This window comes from Portunus trituberculatus, chromosome 23, assembly GCF_017591435.1.
Source record: "Portunus trituberculatus isolate SZX2019 chromosome 23, ASM1759143v1, whole genome shotgun sequence".
In the NCBI taxonomy this organism is placed as follows: domain Eukaryota; kingdom Metazoa; phylum Arthropoda; class Malacostraca; order Decapoda; family Portunidae; genus Portunus; species Portunus trituberculatus.
The window spans coordinates 9,184,770-9,202,089 of NC_059277.1; positions in this window are offsets into that span (position 1 = coordinate 9,184,770).

Consider the following 17,320-nt stretch of genomic DNA (forward strand, 5'->3'; position numbering starts at 1 on the left):
AAATGTGAGATAAATATTGATCCCCTAAAGAATAGAGAATATAGAGAGCGATAAAATAAAGCAAGCCAATAGAGATAGTGATGATAAACTGAGGAGAAAGACTAAAAGGAAAAACAAATAAAAAAAAAAGCTTCACGTGGATGCTAAAACTGTAAAAAGACAGGAAAACAAGGAAGAAAGGAAGAAGAAGGGAAGGAAGAAGGTGAAGAGGTGAAAAGGTGAGGTAGTGTATGAGAGGAGCAAAACAAGAGAAAGATGGAGTTTAAAGACGAGAATTAGATTTTGTGTTGTAATGGATATGCTAGATGAGGAGAAGGAGGATGAGGAGAAAGGAGGAGGAGGAGGAGGAGGAGGAGGAGAAAAGATGGCACAATATTTTTTTTCTATATATTCCATGTAGGCTTTTCAAGGTAATTTATGAGGCTAAAAGGGATACTTTTTGTGGTACCTCCCATCTCAAACCCCACCCGCTAGGAAACCATTGCCCCGAGTGAGGAAGCCCAACCTACACTCGGATCATAGACAGGATTCGAACCCATACGCTTGGAGACCCATCGCACGCATGGTTCCACTGTACCACGGCGGCCCCCAATGAAGAAAAATACCCATAGGGAGTTAGAGTAAGAGGAGGAGGAGGAGGAGGAAGAAGAAGAGGAGGAGGAGACAAGTAGCAGTACGATATAGCAACACCCATTAGGAGAAAGAGGAGACGTACAGTAGTCCTCGTATCATCAAGAGAAGGATGCAAAGAATAACAATAGCACCCATGAGGAGAAAAGAGAAAACGAAGACGAAGACAGCAGAATACCATTACAATAAGGATAATGCAGAGGTAAGGAGCACGAGGAGGAGGAGAGCAAGGAAGACCAGCAATATTAAGGAGGACGAGGGGAAGAGAGAAGAGGATAATAGACGAAAACGAGAACAGATGTAAAGGAAGTGAGGGAAACGAGAAGGAAGCAGGGAACGGCAATAGACAAAAGAAGCCAGGCGAAGAGAAAGACGAAAAGAGGATGAATAAAGGATGAAGGAAGGAAGGGAGGAGCTGGAAAATGGCGGATGAAAGTGAGGGAAGTAGGGAGGAGGGGAGAGTTGTGGAAATGTGAAGGGCGCGTGTCAACAGAAGGAAGCCTTGCAATCACGAACACTGGAGGGGAGAGAGAGAGAGAGAGAGAGAGAGAGAGAGAGAGAGAGAGAGAGAGAGAGAGAGAGAGGGAGAAAGTTAGGGTAAGCCATAAATACAATGTAGAGAGCAAAACTTGAGTAAAAAATAGTGACTTCTGCTCAAAATGTTTGATAAAAGGACTCGAATAAAAGTATGAGGATGTTTAGGAGCAGAAGATCAAAAAGGTCACACATTCTCTTCTCGCAAAGGTTCTGACGTGCCCGCCGCGCTGTGTAGTGTGTAGGCAATACCGAGGCCTGTTACATACTGAGGGGAGTCGGTTTTTATTGCATATTTGATGGTGATTTGAAGTGGAGAGATTAAAACATGTACGACCGCTGTGGTGTTATTACTCGTGTTACAGATGGTTTCTACTGCTATTGCTACTACTACTTTTACTACTACTACTACTACTACTACTACTACTACTACTACTACTACTACTACTACTACTACTACTACTACTACTACTACTACTACTACTACTACTACTACTTCTTCTTCTTCTTCTTTATCTATCACAACATAAATTGCAGCTTTAACAACAACTATGATAACAAAACAGTAAGAAAATTACAAAACCACCCACCCACACAAACACCCACACACCCACACACATTTATCCCTGTCTTTTGTCTAACTCTTAGGTTCTGTAAGGGGACTGGCGACTGAGTAGGCCTTTTTTTATACTTTTATTGCCCTTGGCCAGTCTTTCCCTCTTACATAGACAAAAAAAGAAAACACCCACACACACACACCGAGACACTCACCCACCCACCCATCCACCCACCCACACACACACACACACACACACACACACACACACACACACACACACACACACACGCACTATATATATATACTCTTTCTCTGCACACAATCCCTTTAGTAAATTTAAAGCCACGTCCGATAGCGTTCCTCTTATCACCCTGGACAGAAATACTCCCCTTATCTAATGCACTTCTATCTCTCGCGCCTTAAAAAGTGTCCGCCGAGCAGCCCTTCAGTATTCATAGAAGCCCTCGCTTTACTCTGAGTCATGGGCGGCAGGAGGCAAGGATGAGGTGAACTAATATGCAGCTTTGTCATTGGTGAAACTTTAGTTGTTGCTGGTGGTGGTGGTGGTGGTGATGGTGGTGGAAGTGTTGGTGGTTATATTTACAAGCATTATGAATTTATTGATGGTTATTTTGTGTTAGGTTGTATGTTTAGTTTATTTTTCTTTTTTTCTTTCTCTCTTAATCTTTATAATAGGAGTCTTTTCCTCTTGTGTGTTATGAATGTTTTTTTTTTTTTTGTTGTTGTATTTTGATGTGAAGGTATTAATTTTGTTCCACGGTCGCCATTTATTATTTTTATCATGTTTTGTAAATTTTTTATGCTTTTTTTTTTGTTACTCGTTTTGTATTTCGATGTGAAGTTATTAATTTTGTCCCACTATCGTTATTTATTCTTTTTATGAGGTTTTGTACTTTTTATCTTCCTCGTTTAGTTTTTTTTTTTTTTTGTGTGTCATGCGAATCACTTCCGTACTTTATCGCTCTTCCCTAACTGATATTTCAAAATTAATCTGTTGCATATGTTTTTATTTCTATTTCTCATCAGTTTTTATCACACGAACCAATATCACGTTTTACTTTTATGACTTTCATTGCCGTTTTTATAATTATTTTTTTTATTAGTTTATGATATTTTCCAACTTTCCTTTTTTAAATTTCCAGCTCACGAATCTATTCCTTATATATTTTCCTCTTTTCCTTCCTCGCGGTTCAGTTATTGCCGCGTATTTCCTTGGTGTTTAAAGGCCAAAATTCCCTCCCTGCAAATATACGTAGCTTTCCTCCTGTGTCCTCTGAATTCTTGGCGGTAAAGGATCAGGTAGTAATTTTTTTCCTCTCTTTTCTTCTCTTTTCCATGTCATTTCAAACATCACTGCTCCATCACATGATATTGTTCTTCCCCTCCTGTTTTCCCGCTCTTCCTTCTTTTTCCTCTTTTCCTCTGGTTTTTGTTCCTTTTTTTCTTTTATTTCATTCGCTTTTCCTTCCTTTTTCCCGTTTATTTTTTCTTTTGTTTCTTTGTCCTTATCTTTTTTTCTTTCTTTCTTATTATTTTTCATTCTCTCTTCTCATATTTCCTTTACTTCAGCATATTTTTCTCATCTTATCATATTTCCCTCCTTTTTCCTTCGCTTCCTCCATGTTTTGATATATTTTCCCTTTTCTTCTCTCTTTTTCTTTCTCTCCCAAATTTTTATCACTGTTTCCTTTTTGTCTTTTCTCGTTTTCTTTCATTCACTTGTCTTTTCCTTTCCTTTCGCTTGATTTTCGTTTTACTCTTTTAATCTTAACATTCTTTAACTTGCTTTCCTTTTCGCTTGTTTTATTTTTCTATTTTTCACTCTCTTATCGTCTCCTCTCCTCTCCTTTCCTCTCCTTTTCTTTCCTTTTCTTTCCTCTCTTCTCCTCTCCTCTCCTCAACTCTCCTTTCCTTTCCATTCTTTCCTTTCCTTTCCTCTCCTTTCCTCTCCTTTCCTTTCCTCTCCTCTCCTCTCCTCTCCTCTCCTCTTCTCTCCTCTTCTCTCTTCTCCTCTCCTCTCCTCTCCTCTCGTCTTCTTCCATCACTTACTCTCCTTCCATTTATTATATCATTGGCAGCACCATTTTTCCCTTTCACTCAGGATATATTACTATTGTCCCACTCTCTCTCTCCTCCAAATCTTCTCCGTTATAGTAATCGTCCCTCCACCTCCTCCTCCTCCTCCTCCTCCTCCTCCTACTCCTCTTCTTCTTCGTACTATTTCTACAACTTCTAACTCATCATTGTTGTTGTTGTTGTTGTTGTTGTTGTTGTTGTTGTTGTTGTTGTTGTTGTTGTTGTTGTTGTTGTTGTTGTTGTTGTCTTCTTCTTCTTCTTCTTCTTCTTCTTCTTCTTCTTCTTCTTCTTCTTCTTTACTACTACTACTACTACTACTACTACTACTACTACTACTACTACTACTACTACTACTACTACTACTACTACTACTACTACTACTACCACTACCACCACCACCACCACCACCACCACCACCACCACCACCACCACGCGGCCCAGTAGTACTAATGGAGGCGAGAGAAGATAAAAGTAACTGCTCCATTACATTACTTGCCATTTGTCTGTTGCTCAGGTCAAGAGAGAGGGAGAGGGAGAGGGAAAGGGAGAGGGAGAAGGAGAGGGAATGTGTTTATATGGCGTGGAAATAGAGAAATTCTTTTGGTCTAGTCGCTGATCTTCCTCCATCAGTCCCTCTCTCATTGTCTCCTTTCCTCCAGCTTGTTTCTCCCTTACCTCTCCGCCTCCTCCTCCTCCTTTTATCTATCCATCGTCCTGCTGCTTATTGACTTTCCTCCTCCTCCTCCTCCTCCTCCTCCTCCTCCTCTCCTCCTCCTCCTCCTCCTCCTCGCCTGATTGACTGCTGCCTCCCTAGAAAGCGCCAGGCAAGGCTGCCGCACCACCCATTCGACATACACACTGTGCATCCACGTACACAATGCACTTTTCACTTTCCTCCACAAACACAAATAGTCAGACGTAGATTACATATTTTCTTTTCCCTCTCTACTAAAATTCCATGTGATTTTTTAATATTACATGTTTTCGCCTCTTTTCCTGCCAGCCTCGGCTGGAGGGAGGAGTGGGTAGGGAGGAGCCTTCTGCTTTGCTGTCCTGTCTCTACCACTGGTAGTTAGTAGATAGTCTCAACAAACAGCCTAGTAAGGACATAAGGGTCTGTTGCTGTTTGTCTTCCTTTGTATTCCTTTGTATTCCTCCTCCTCCTCCTCCTCCTCCTCCTCCTCCTCCTCCTCCTCCTCCTCCTCCTCCTCCTCCTCCTCTTCTTCTTCTTCTTCTTCTTCTTCTTCTTCTTCTTCTTCTTCTTCTTCTTCTTCTTCTTCTTCTTCTTCTTCTTCTTCTTCTTCTTCTTCTTCTTCTTCTTCTTCTTCTTCTTCTTCTTCTTCTTCTTCTTCTTCCTCCTCCTCCTCCTCCTCCTCCTCCTCCTCCTCCTCCTCCTCCTCCTCCTCCTCCTCCTTCTCCTCCTCCTCCACGAGTTAGATATTAATTAACAAGTCTAGCGTTTACTCCTAACCACTATCCACGCTTCACATCCCAGCAATTACAGATTCCATTAATACTCCATCGTTTCAAAGTAACTTTCTGTGTGTTGTTGTAATCAAGACACTATTTTCAGTTCATTTCCTCCCCGTACTGTGTCGTTCTCCCTTAATGCAATTACACCCAGGTATTAAACAGCCAGGTGCATCATTTTCTGCTCTTCATTCAGTGGCACGCCAGGGAAGCAGGAAGAGCTACTGGTGGTGGCGTCATGTGAGTGTGGAATGACGGGGCTGGTGGAGTGTTTGTCCAAATGTATTAAAAGTGATCTAATTATGCATTGATTTCAGGTGTAAAAGGGATGTATTGGTGATGTGCCCCTCTATGTGTGTGTGTGTGTGTGTGTGTGTGTGTGTGTGTGTGTGTGTGTGTGTGTGTGTGTGTGTTATGGGATTGATTAAACCGTAAATTTATATATCCGGGGAAAACGATGATGTGGAGGGAGGAAACGGGAAACTAATTGAGTAAGTTAGGTCAAGTTAGTCTTTGGAATGTCTTTATTGCATTGCCTTTAGACATCAGATCGTACAAGTGCAATGAGTTAGAGAAATATTACTATCAGGCTCTGTTATTTTTGTAGAAATTTGCGAATAAAAATCTTACATATATCAAATTACAGAGGCGTGGAAGGGAAGTGTCAGTCTTGCAGTTGCTCAGTATTTATCGTAGGAAGTGTTTGTGTTACTGGGAGATGAGCACGGAGTTTGAACATGTCTTGTGTCAATCTCTCCCTGACTGTGTGTTTGTATGCTACACCTGTCTTGTGTTACCCTGGTGAAGGAAACACTGACAAGACTGCTAAGGTGTTTTGGTGTCATTCCTTCCTTGCCTCCTTTTCTTCCTTTCTTTTCCTAAGTTTTGATTCTTTTTCTTTATTCTATTTTTTCTTTGTACTTTTTTCTTTTCTATCCTTTCTTCCTTCCTTTCTTTCTTTCTTCCCTCCTTGTTTTATTTCCTCCCTCCCTTCCTCCCTATTTTCTTGCTTTCTTTCTCTTTCCTTATTTTTTTTCTTCCTTTCTTGCATTTTCTTTTTCTTTCCTTTTCATTCTTTCCTTGACTTGCGTATATTCTCTCAAATTTCCAAGAATACGAGTGACTGAGAAGGAAAGCTTATATAAATGTGACGGTGGTGGTGGTGGTGGTGGTGGAGGAGGAGGAGGAGGAGGAGGATTATGGTGAGGCTAATTAGTCTCTCTCTCTCTCTCTCTCTCTCTCTCTCTCTCTCTCTCTCTCTCTCTCTCTCTCTCTCTCTCTCGTGAAGCATATGGTAGTAATGAAATGGTAATCAATGTACTCATTTTCATTCGCTCAGGCTTACCACCCTCCGGCTTCGTTATTTTTCCCCTCCTTTCCTACCTCTCCCCTTCTCTCCCTCCCTCCTCCCTTCTCTCCCTCCCTCATCCCCTTCTCTCCCTCCCTCCCTCTCTCCTTCCCTCTCTTCTTCCCTCCCTCCCATCCTTCTCATTCCTCATTAACACGTCCACACAAGCCTCACTAAGCCAGTTCCCACACAGTACTCACAATGGAAAGGGAGATTACATGAGCAGTTCTCTCTCTCTCTCTCTCTCTCTCTCTCTCTCTCTCTCTCTCTCTCTCTCTCTCTCTCTCTCTCTCTCTCTCTCTCTCTCTCTCTCTGTCCTTTCCTTCTCTACTATCCCTCATCTTTTCTTCCCTTCCTTCTTCTTTCTCCTCTTTACCTTCTCTTCATCTACTCTTCCTCATCTCTCCTCCCTCCTTCCTTCATATCCTCCCCTTTCCCTTCCTTCCTCTCCTCTGATCTTCCTCCTCTCTTCTTTCTATCTCTCTATACAGCCTTCCGTCTCTCCCTTTCCTTCCCCCACTTGTGACCGTTCCCGCCTTTCTCTTCCTCCCTCGCCTCGCCACAAGTGATGTCAATGAAGAGCAACAGTCGCTTCAAGGGATCACATGGAAACTCGCCTGCCTTGTATTGTAGAGCAGATTAGATTGTTCCTGAGTATTGTTGATTATTGTTGATTATATTGGTAGTATATTTGTTCTCTCTCTCTCTCTCTCTCTCTCTCTCTCTCTCTCTCTCTCTCTCTCTCTCTCTCTGATGGTTATGATAATGATAGTAATACTTCTCCTCCTCCTCTTCCTCTTCCTCTTTTTCCTCCTCCTCCTCTTCCTCCTCCTCCTCCTCCTCCTCCTCCTCCTCCTCCTCCTCCTCCTCCTCCTCCTCCTCCTCCTCCTCCTCCTCCTCCTCCTCCTCCTCCTCCTCCTCCTCCTCCTCCTCCTCCTCCTCCTCCTCCTCCTCCTCCTCCTCCTACTACTACTACTACTACTACTACTACTACTACTACTACTACTACTACTACTACTACTACTACTACTACTACTACTTTTAGTATTACTTCTATTAATGAAAGTAGTAATCTAATAATAATAATGCTAATAATAATAATAATAACAATGATAGTAACAGTAATAATAACAATACTATTACTAATAATAAGAAGAATAAGAATGAGAATAAGAATATTAATAATGATAATAGTAATAATATTAATAATTACTAATATACTTTGCTAGTGTTCATCATATCATTGTGGGGAGTGAATGAAAGATGTACGTGTTGTTCTTTTTAATTGAATTGTACTCGCTTTCATGAATACTTTATTTGCGTGAATTAATAATGGCGGGTAATACGATGACGGCGGGGTTATTAATGCCATTATGAATTAAGTAGAAAAAAAAGTGTTTAGTTTATTAATTCAATCAGTGTTACAGAGTCAAATGAAAAGCTAAATTGGTGATGGGAACATAATTACAACTTGAGCGAAGGAAGGAACGTGTTAAGTATCATGATTTTAGTTAGGTTAGGAAGTGTTATTGAGACCATAAGGTTTTAAGTTAAGTTTTATTAGGTTAGGTTGGATTATGTGGGTTTGGTTTAGTTAGGTTGGATTAAATTTAGGTTAAGTTAGGTTAGGTTAGGCTAGGTTGTTAGAATTAAGGTTACGAGATTAAATTATGTAAGTTGGTTTGGTTAGGTTAGTTTAGGTTAAGTTAGATGGTTAGAATTGAGGTTACGAGATTAAATTAGATAAGTTGGTTTGGTTAGGTTAGGTTAGGTTGTTAGAGTTGAGGTTACGACATTAAATTAGATACGTTAAGTTGGTTTAGGTTAGGTTAGGTTTGGGTTAGGTTAAGTTAAATTAATGCAGGGCATGTTACGCGGGGTTGTTAAAATTGCGGTTGATAGGTCAGGGTAGGTAGGTTAGGTTAGGTTACACTAGTTTGTTATAATCTAATCCATTCAGTACTGGGACACATTTTTACTATGAGTTTGAATGTGATTAGGCGATTTTATTTAGTGTCTATGGAGGTCAGAAGATTTATGGCCAGAATCTTCACTATTTCAACACCCACTTAACTTTCTGAATATGTATAAAATCACTAAATAGTAAACAGAACTCATATAAGAACGTGACATGGAACTGAGTGGATTAAACTGATAGATTATCTTAAATTACGCCACAGCACAAATCATGACACTCGCACACACGAACACTAAGAAAGGACACACAATAAACCACACTGAGCTAGAACGCGTGTCACATCTATTACTTAACTGACAGAGAACAGAATTGAAAAGCAGGTCACTCCCAACCACTCCCCCTGCATTCCTTCCTTGTTGTGTGATATTTTGGGGTTGCGGTGTAATAATGTGTGTAATTGTGTGTGTAAGAAAAGAATAATGTGTGTAAAAAAGGTGTAAGCAAGTGTGTAAGAGTGATATTTATGAGTGTGTAAAAGCAGTATTTATGACGAGAGAGAGAGAGAGAGAGAGAGAGAGAGAGAGAGAGAGAGTGTGTGTGTACCAGAAAACCGGTAAGTCCCCATCACGCCTCCTCCTCCTCCTCCTCCTCCTCCTCCTCCTCCTCCTCCTCCTCCTCCTCCTCTTCCTCCTCCTTCTTCTTCTTCTTCTTCTTCTTCTTCTTCTTCTTCTTCTTCTTCTTCTTCTTCTTCTTCTTCTTCTTCTTCTTCTTCTTCTTCTTCTTCTTCTTCTTCTTCTTTCTTCTTTTTCTTCTTCTTCTTCTTCTTCTTCCTTCTCCTCCTCCTCCTCAAGGTTACTCAAGGGGCACATTCTGAAGAGCGTAGACACCACCGGCACTTCCTTCTTTGTGTGTATGTGTGTGTGTGTCTGTGTGTGTGTGTGTGTGTGTGTGTGTGTGTGTGTGTGTGTGTGTGTGTGTGTGTGTGTGTGTGTGTGTGTGTGTGTGAAAGGAGTAGTATTCTATGTTGGCTACCTTCTTCTTATATCTTTTTTCCTTCCTATCTTTCCATTATCATCCTTCCTGCTATTTTTCCCCTCCATTTTTCATTCCCCCTTTTCTTTGTTGCAGTCTTTCCAATCTCCTTTCATTCTTTCCTTCATTTTTTCACCTTTTCTTCCACTTCCTCTTCTTATCTCAATTTAGTTTCATTCCCTTTTCCCTTTTTCATTACCCACCTTAATTCCTTGCAATCTTTCCAATCTCCTTTCATTCTTTCCTTCATTCACTCATCTATCCTTCAACTTTCTCCTCTCATCTCGGTGTAGTTCCATTCCTTCCTTTCCACCTCTCATAGCTCGTGCTCTCTTTTCTTTCCAATCCTGAGATCCTTGAGAACCTCCTAGGATGCTCTGCCAAGGCTTCTCTTTTCTTAAGGATGCCCAATTTGCTTAACGAGGCCTGCCTTTGATATGCTCCGGGCAAGACGACCTTCACTGTACAATTAAAGACCAGGTGGGAAGTAAGGTCGCAGCCACAGTGGTGTTTTCATCGTGTCTTTGATGTGACCTTGTTAGCAACTTGAGCTTTATCAGGAAGGAAGAAGGTAAGGTGTAGGAAATGCAGATGAGGATGAAGGAATAAGAGGAAAAGAAAGGAAGGAATATATACAAGTAGATGGGGAAGTGAATGATAAAGTGATGAATGATGGAAACAAAGACATGGTAAATGGAGAGACGTGTTGGTAAAAAGAAGGATAAGTGGAGGCAGGTAATGAGAGAAGGAAGGGAAGGAGAGATGTAGAGGCTTTCGATAAGAACTGTTGGTGTAGGTAAAGGAAGGACTCTAGAGAGGAAGGGATAATGAAGGAAGGAAAGGAGGTGTAAAGGATCCAGATGAAATTGTTGCTGGAATAGAGAAGGGATTGGGAAGAGGATAATAAAGGAAGGAATAGACAGAATACAAGAAAATTATGGAATGATGAAAGAAAATGAAGGTGAAAAAAGTAAGCATGAGTGGAAGAATGTAATGCAGTAAAGAATTAAAGAGATTTAAAATGAGTGAGTGTGAAGGAAGGAAAGGAAGAAAGTATGAAAAAAGAGGATTAAAGAAAAAGACAAATAAATGAAAGAAGAAGGAAGGATGTGAAGGAAAAAAGAAAATATGGAAAAAAATAAATACAGAAAAAAGACAAATGAAAGAAAGAAGGAAGAATGTGAAGGAAGAAAGGAAATAAAAAAACATGAATAAAGAAAAAGACAAATAAATGAAAGAAGGAGGAAGAATGTGAAGGAAAGAAGAAAATATGGAAAAAAGATGAATGAAGAATACGACAAATGAAAGAAGAAGGAAGGATGTGAAGGAAGGAAGAAAACATGGAAAAAAATAGATAAATGAAAGAAGAATGAAGGATGTGAAGGAAGAAAGAAAATATGAAAAAAAGATGAATAAAAAATAGATAAATGAAGGAAAGAAAGAAGGATGTGAAAGAAGAAAATATGAAAAAAATAAAGAAAATAGATGAATGAAAGAAGAAGGAAGGAACGTGTCTCTCATAGCGCTTCAGATCGTAATGTGTATGTAAATATTATGTATCCCTCACTATTGTTCCTTGGTGTCGTTTTTCCCCTCCTCTCTTTCTCCGCCTCTCTTTCTCCTTATCTCTGCTTCTTTTTACTACAGGAGCGAAACGAGACTTTTATGCTTTTATAATGGCGGTGCTTTGTTTTGTTTCTGTTCTTTTCTCTCTTTTTAACTTGAGTGTGTTTGTGCTGCTTGTGCTTCCGCTGAAGTGTTGTGCATCTTCAGTGGGAGTATTTGCGTGGGAGGAGGAGGTGAAGGACGAGGAGGAAGAGAAAGAAGAGGAGGAAGAAGACGAGCCAGAGGAGGAGAAATACAAAGGAACACAATGAAGAGCAAACTGTACCAGATATATTCGCCATTTGAAGAAGGAGGAGGAGGAGGAGGAGGAGGAGGAGGAGGAGGAGGAGGAGGAGAAGTGGTATGTTTTATGAATGTAACATGAAAGATTGCGCTGTGTGTTTGATTGTGGAGTTTGAAGTAAAGCTCGAAGTGTGTGTTCTCTCGCACACTCTTCCTGAATGCAATCTGGGTCAGGGACTGAATAAAACATAATCTGCTTGGTATTATTCATAAAATAAACTACCAGTGTGTAAAATGAGTGTGAGAAGGAGGTGCAGCATGTAAACTCGGGTCTTGTTTTAATTGGTGGAGTGTCTGAGTGCCCGGGATTGCTGGAATATTGAAGCGAACAAGAATTCGTTGTTAGTCTTGTTTCTATTAATATAAATATCCAGGTAAAAATTGTGCTTGCTTTATTTCTATATTGTCTTGAATAGACATAAGGATAACTTTTAGACGTGAGTGGTTTGTTGGCCTGCAGATACTCAATGGTCGCCTGCTTGTTCCCGTCATTGGCAGTGCAGGCAGGGCTTGTCAAATGACTTCCCGCTGAGGGTCATGCAGATCCACAGTGCTCCCTGAGGCCCAGCGCTGGAATGCAAGGTTGATGGTTTCATATGGATGATCTGGAGCCACGCGACGCTCACTGAATAATTGCCAGCTGCCAGAGACACTCCCACGCGCGACGCAGCACATAGCACAGGTGTGCTCTGACCGCTCGCTCGCCCTGCAGAAAAAAATAGAAAAGGAACGGATGAAATGTAAAAATTCAGTCATGTTATGACGTGAGGATGCAGTCAGCCAATTGTCCAATAACATACCGCACTTACTCAGTCTGTGTTTTGTTTTCATTCAGTCTAAGTCCTCAGATCTACCGACGATCTCCCTGAAAAATTTGACAACAGATGGATTAATGGCGGAACAGAGAATCTGGGTGATGGAAAACACTAAACCTAGTGGAAGTAGAAGTGGAAGTTACGGAAAACTGGCAATGATTACATGATAGTGAAGTGACGTGAAGGTATGCTGAATTTATCCTTCTTATTAATTTCATTGATATGAAAATATTTTGAGAGTCCCAGATTTTTATGCAGTGGATACATTCTGCGGTCCAAAAGTCACCCTACCTGCCTTCACTTTCCTGCACTCTCTTGAAGCACAGAGGAGTAAAAAGGAAAGTCGAGTTTTGAGGATACACAGGATACAGAGGACAGATGTCTGTGGACACATGGTGTACAGAGTGTGAGCAGCGCGGCGTGAGTGGTGAGTGGTGAGTGGTGGTGGGATTTATTTGTTATTCTTGGTATTGTCTTGTTATTGTGTCGCTGGGAAGTAATTGGTCGTCAGTGTGTGGCGGACTGGCAGCGCAGATGTCTTCCCTCACCTCACCACCACTCCTACACCACTCGCTTTTACCTCACCTTGATAAGTAAATCAAAGGGAATATTTGTTGGTGCAAAGTGGTAAATATTCTTTAGCAAATTCATTTTTATATCACCTTTTATGAATAAATAACGGGAATATTCAAAACATGATGCGAGACGATAAAAGATGGACAAATCTGCAGATGGATGAGGAAATGCACGTCACTTCAAAGCCACGACTCATAAAAAGACATGCTAAAGATATATAAAAAAAATTCTCCTCGTTCCTCCTCAAACGTGACTTTCATTTAAATTTTCCCTGCATACTAAGAAGCGACTTTACTCACACAATATTTTATGCCTCGATTCTTTATTATTTTGTACTAATTTTTCATTACTCATCAAAGGCAGCGAAGGTTAATATTCCAGCAGAGGCGAGGCCGTGATTGGATGAGTGAGTGCGGGAAGAATGCGCGATAGGATGATAGAGAGAGAGAGAGAGAGAGAGAGAGAGAGAGAGAGAGAGAGAGAGAGAGAGAGAGAGAGAGAGAGAGAGAGAATGTTGAATAATATTAAGGGAAGTATTAGCAACTGAAAGAAAAAATAAGAGAAAAATTTGTCTTTGTACATCCGAATATCAATTTGTGAACAGAAAATAACTCTAGAAAAAACAGACAAGGCAACACTCCAATGCTAAGGAAATACAGACTAATGAAAAACAGCAACAACAATTTTAACTTCAAAAGAAACTAATTACTACTACTACTACTACTACTACTACTACTACTACTACTACTACTACTACTACTACTACTACTACTACTACTACTACTACTACTTCTACTACTACTACTACTACTACTACTACTACTACTACTACTACTACTATTATCATTAGCACCACCACTACCACCAACATCACAACCACCGCCACCACCACCATTAGGCAGTCCCCGGTGGGCATTGCAGAAGGTTAATTTACTCGCTATTGATAAGGGGGATTCCGTGGCGGCGACAGTGAGGTTATTGGGTATCGGATTCCCTTCCCGTACGTTAGCACAGCTGCGGCGGGAGGGTGCTGCGTGCGTCCCTCATCTCGACGCTGGTTTTTCCGCTCTTGTCCTTGCTGGTGGTGGGGATGGTGCTGGTGGTGGTGGTGTGATTATTATTGTTGGTGGTGGTGGTGCTAGTGTTGTTGGTGGTATAAAGGCCAGTATTCAGAAACGCTTTGCTCTCTTTCCACGACTCTTTCCATGGCCATAGAGATGATTAGTGGGTTTTTCAAGAGTGTTTCCTGTTAGTAATGTAGAAATATTGTCACTCTGCCTCTAGAACTGTGTGATTATTATTGTTGTTGGTGGTGGTGGTAGTGTTGTTGGTGGTATAGAAACCTGTATTCAGAAATGCCTTGTTCTCTCACCACGACTATTTTTCAAGGCTACAGAGATGAATAGTGGGGTTTTTAAAAGTGTTTATCCAGTTAGTAATGTAGACATTTTGTCACTCTGCCTTTAAAACTGTAAAAACACTCTAAAAAACTCGTGTAAATTTAATCAATGTCTTTTGAAAAAGTGGAGGTGAAGCACAGAAGTGTTTGAAAATATCAGAGTTGGTAGTACTATTAATTGTGATATTGACAGAAGTAGTATCACATAACAATCACTACTACTACTACTACTACTGCTACTACTACTACTACTACTACTACTACTACTACTACTACTACTACTACTACTACTACTACTACTACTACTACTACTACCACCACCACCACCACCACCACCACCCACCACCACCAACATTATTACTATTAACCATTACTACCAATACCACCACTATTATCAACATTAATACTTGTTACCACTGTAATTACAACTGCACTACCAATTCTACTGCTTGCACCTTTACCACCACGTCACACCATCATCAGCGTCACCAGGAGGCAGGCAGGCAGGTGAGGGTAAGTGGTGGGGCGTCACCATTACCCTCGTCGCCGCGTCGTCGTCCCTGTCCTCGCCGGCCTCGTCTCGGTCACATTTCCAGGTGTCGGCCGCTGCGAGATAGCATCGGTGCATTTTCCCTCAAGATAATTACATGTCACGGAAGGATATTAGCTCCCTGCTCGCCGCTCCTCTCACGGGGGAGAAAAGAACCCTCTGAACTTTTCCTCTCGTCTGCTTTGATGTGTTTTTTTTCCTTCCTTCCCTTCTTCCTTCCTTCCTTTTCCACTTTTTTTTCATATCGTTACCGGCCATCATGTTTCTTTTTATATTTTTTTTCACATGTATTTTCAAGCCACCCATTTCTTACCGTTGTTTGAGGTGGGACGCGTGGAGGAAAGGTGTGGGGAAGGGAAGAGAGAGGTGGGGTAGTTAGAGGCTGGTGTGGGGAAGGGGAAGAGGGGAGGAGAGGATGGAGTGGTTAGAGGGAGCTGTGGGGAAGGAAAGAGAGGGGTGATGTGGTTAGAGACAGGTGTGGGGAAGGGAAGGGGGATGAGGGGGTTAGGGGGAGGTGTGGGGGAGGGAAGGAAAGGGGGAAGGAAGGTTCGAGGCAAGGAAATGTTTACTCTGGTGAAGGTTGACCAAAGGCGGACATGTTTTTTTTTTTTTCCAGTGTTCCAGTGTGTGTTTGTTGGTTCGTGCACGTGTATGTCATCATTTTATCCTCTGTGTGTTTCTTTTTCTCGTATTCACTGTTTGTTTACTGTGTTTTAGATGTGTTTTTTTGCTTTGTTTTATGACTTTATCGTCCAATTCTTTATGTCTTGTGTTATTGTCTCTACCTTCTTTGACTTTTTATCTTTACTTAATATAGTTTTCTTGGAGTTTTCTCTTTTTTTGGCCTTTGTTATTCTTTTTGTGTTATATTACCGCTTATTTTGTTCCCTTCCTTTTTTTTCATATTTTTGTTCTTTTCCCTTTTCAGTTTTCACCTTTTAATTATTTTGCATTTCCCTTTTTTCCTTCAGTTTTATTTTTTTTCCTTGCTTGTATACTTTCTATGCTTTCCTTGCTTTTTCCTTCTTCCCTCCGTCCCGCGTTCCTTCCTCCTTCCATCCTCCTTCCCTTCCTTTTTTTCTTTCACCCTTCCTTCCATTCTTTTCTTCCTCTCCCTCTCTCTTTCTTTCCATTCTTTTCTCTCTCCCATCATCCATACCTTTCCTCTTCCTATCTTTTATTCAACCTCACCACCATTCTTCTCTTCCTCTCCCTCTCTCCTTCCTTCCATTCTTTTCTTCCTCTTTCTCCTACCATCCCTTCCTGCTTCGCCACCATTCTTTCTCCCAGCATTCATATCTCCAAGTTTTTCTTCCCCACCAACTTTCTCGCGAGGCAGTTGGGAACCCGCTCAGACACGCACCGGTACCCTCATTTACGGACGGACAGGTGGAATGTGATCCGATTACCCGTGTGCATTGGGCTCGAGAACTTCCAGCGGACAGTTTGGAGTTTGTGCCGAGGTAGGAGCTGAGGTGCGGGTGACGCGGGAGACGAGGGCGTTCATTGCGGCTCATCGGCTACAGACTTTGATTAAGTTTGCGTGTGGAAGACTGAGTTTATGTTTTTTAGATGCTTTGTTCTCTAATGAGTGGTAGTGTCATGGATTACACAGATCGTTACTGTGTTTGGTTAGGATTGGTTGTTAGATTCAGGGTGCGAAGATGTTTGAATCTTTTCAATACTGGGACGCATTTTTACCATGAGTTTTGGATGTGATTAAATTATTCTACTTACATGTAAAAGGATATATGGATGTCAGAAGATTAATGGCTAGAGTGTTCACTATTTTAAACACTACATAAGTTTCTAAAGCTGTATGAAATCATCTAATAGTAAGCATAATAAATATGAAAATGTCATGGTACTGGAGAGGTTAAGGTTCTGTAAAGAGTGATGGTTTTAGAGATCAGAAATGTGTGTTTGGTTAAAATAGTTAGTGTGTTTTCTTAGGATTCTTCGTTTGGTTAAAATTTGTGTGTTAAATGGAGGCTGAGATAATTTTTGCGTTAGTTCAGCGTTGTTTTTGTGTCATTTAGAAACTGAGTTCGTTTTTTTATGGTTTTCTCCTTTGATCAGTTGTATTTTTAAAGGTTACAGGATATTAGTGTGCTCATCTGAGCTGGGTAGTGTTAGATTAAGACTAAGATCACCGAGGCATTTTCAAACATTATAAAAACAGTTTCTCACAGATGTTTTTTTTCTTAAGTTACCTTGCCTTGAAATATAAAAGTTTATGCATTTATTAGAAAAAAAAACTTAAATTTCCACATTCTTACCATACATTATTACAAAAGCATGCATGTTTTAGAGCAGCCATATCAATAAAAAAATGTTGAAATAAGTAACGAAGCTTTGTGGACAAGAATAACTTACGAGATCTATTCCAGTAATCAGTGTGTTTGTAGATCGGATCATGTCTAAAAGAAATTTAATACTTTGCCGCTACTTCGTGAGATTAGGTGGAAGGAGGTCATTGCCGTG